The sequence below is a fragment of the Camelina sativa genome, chromosome 16 (assembly GCF_030686135.1).
Source record: "Camelina sativa cultivar CO46 ecotype springtype chromosome 16, ASM3068613v1".
Classification (NCBI taxonomy): Eukaryota; Viridiplantae; Streptophyta; class Magnoliopsida; order Brassicales; family Brassicaceae; genus Camelina; species Camelina sativa.
The window spans coordinates 9,085,827-9,088,706 of NC_141895.1; the positions used below are offsets into that span (position 1 = coordinate 9,085,827).

The 2,880-nt window shown below is 32.6% G+C and overlaps 1 long non-coding RNA gene across 1 annotated transcript; it reads right to left on the reverse strand.

Annotated features, from left to right (window-relative positions):
• Nucleotides 1–628: 628 nt before the first annotated feature.
• Nucleotides 629–1,670, reverse strand: LOC147925332 (uncharacterized). Its single transcript, XR_015583743.1, has 3 exons — nucleotides 1,395–1,670; nucleotides 1,143–1,297; nucleotides 629–1,044 (listed from the first exon to the last, which is right to left on the reverse strand). It is a non-coding gene; the product is annotated as an uncharacterized LOC147925332 (long non-coding RNA).
• Nucleotides 1,671–2,880: the final 1,210 nt, after the last annotated feature.

The window sequence follows — 2,880 nt, forward strand, 5'->3', positions numbered from 1 at the left end:
TCTGGCACGCTCACCGGCTGAAACCCCCTCTGGTCCGTCCTTATACACTTGCGACCCTCTGACATACCTCCTCGTGGAACTCTGGACAACACACTCGCTGGTCTCGGGAACTCGCCAGACCACAACCACGACAACTCCCACGTCCACGACCAACAACTTAAACACCTTTAACCACTGCACTTCCAAGAACAGAGGCTAACAAGCAATCTTAACATAACACAAAACCACAAAAACATAAACTCACCATGGAATCACACTGTATGCTCGAAGAGGATGTTCTAGGACTTCATGCCACACCAAATTAACTAATTCACATAATCAATCAATGCATGCAATCCCAACATCAACAAATGAAACCTAGTGAACCAAAACCTAGAACTGTAAGGGCTTTGATACCAAACTGAAACGACCTGACCCGTTTTTTTTTTTTAAATAATAAATAATAATAATAATAATAATAATAATAATAATAATAATAATAATAATAATAATAATAATAATAATAATAATAATAATAATAATAATAATAATAATAATAATAATAATAATAATAATAATAATAATAATAATAATAATAATAATAATAATAAATACTTTACAGCTAGTGGTCTCATACCCACTAGCCACCTATCCACAACACACAACAGCGGATAACATAAACCATAACACTAGCTCTTAGTGCCAATCGACACTACCCCACAGTGTCGATCGATGCCGCTTCACTGGTGTCGACTGACCGACACCAACTGGTGTCGATCGACACTACCTCTGCAACTGCGATCCGCATGAAGCCGAGATTCAAATCTTGCTCCCAAACTCCACCAAATCGCCCAATACTCAGAACCCAAGCCATAAACGTCCGTAGGAACCTGTAGCATCCAATCCCAGCAAGAAAAACACACAAAACAACAACAAACAAGCAAGAACAAGGAATCACATGCTTAGATCAGCCATGGTCATGCACTCACCTTAACAAGTGATTCATGAAACTAACTACAACCAAAAGAGAGGCTCTCCAATATCCAAGAACAACCAGAATCGCTCCTACAACCAATCACAACAACAAACAAACATTGAAAACAAACTGCCAGAAAGACAGAAAAGAACAACCTCACAAGTGAAACAGTAAAATCAAAACGAACCGTTAACTTTCTAATCCCTCCAGTGAAAAGCAAGGTCTATACGTCCAGAATCTTCCCACAAAATATCAGCACGATCATATCTCAGATGAAATTGCAATCAATCTCGAAACAACCGCTGGTCTCAATCCGCGATTGAGACGAAACGCGCCCTGAAACTGTCAATATCTCCTAAAATATTAACTCAAATTCACTTCTGTAAAAAGGAGAGTGTACGAAAATCTCTTAGCTAGAACCCTACCCAAAAATCAATACCTTTCGAAACGTTTTGAGTAATCGGATCTTCCTTCTCCCATACCCTGACAGTTCTATTTCTCTCTTTACTCTAAGGAAAAAGTTTAATCTCCTTCTCTTTCTCTCTATGATGACAAATATCGGATCTTCCTTCTTTTTATTCCCAATAACCAAAAGTTATCTCTCCTTCTCTCCCTCTCTATGATGACAATGTCGACAAAAGCACAAAAGAAGAGAGGAGGCATAACTTCATGAGAAAATTAGGGATTTTTGGTTTAATTAGATTAAACCAGGAATTAATTAGATTAAATTAAACTAGGATTTAATTAGATTAAATTAAACTAGGATTTAATTAGATTAAATTAAACTAGGATTTAATTAAACCAAAATCAATTAAAATCTAACTCTTTAGTTTACTCAACACATCCCAAACTCTAATCATGGAACACGGATGTTACAGACATAAGGCTATTGAGCAGCTTCCTCACCGTTGCACAAAGTATATGAATGCTTATGTTTTTTTTTAATGATCTATTTGTCCACTTAGCCTATTTTTTTTTTTTTGATGAAATGTGAAATTTATAAATCAATATATATATATATATATATATATATATTCAAAAGGGTTTATACCATACATAAGAATAATCTAAAACAACACAAGATTAGTAGGTTCCTCGAGCATAAACCATCTTTAGGAAAGTAGTGTTGACCTTGGAGAGACTTGATAACAAAGAGAAACTAAATGTTGTTGAATTATTTTCTCGAAACGAAACCATATTGTGCCTATGTTTTATGTAACTTTTCTTGAAACTTTATTTTACAGGAAAAAATTCATTGAAAACCCTCCAATCCTTAACCCAAACCATTCACTTCACCTATATCATGCTTTTTGTCACCATGTACGTAAAAGATTCGTCTTCAGATACTTCGTCATGTACACAGATAGTAGAGCATTTACATGATGTAGTGATAAACATGTATAACGTAATAATAGACGTACATGAGTATATCAATAGAAAGATGATTTGGTTTATAAACATATTATTTTTAATGTTTTGATGGTATATTTATAAATTACATGCAATAAATAATGTTCTATAAGCATAAGATTATTTGAAATGTGTAGGTACACATATAAACACACTTTATTATCATATACATAATACTTTATGGAATTTTATTCAATAAGATAATGAGATTCAAAGTTAAAAGAAAATAGAATAATAATTAAAAATTAAAAATTTAATATAGTAAAATGGATTTTAAAAGATAGAAAAAAAATAATTACAATTCAAAGTTAGAAAATAAAAAAAAATAATATGAAAGTGAAAAGAGAGAAAATGTGAAAACAAAAAAGAGAAAGAAAAGAAGTAATATAACTGTTTTTAATTATTAATTTTTATGCAGCAAAAAAGTAACTAGAGCAGTAAACGAACATAGTTGCATTTAGTTTGATTTAAGGATATTTTTGTCCAAAATTTGATTGGTGGCTAAACCATAAAAA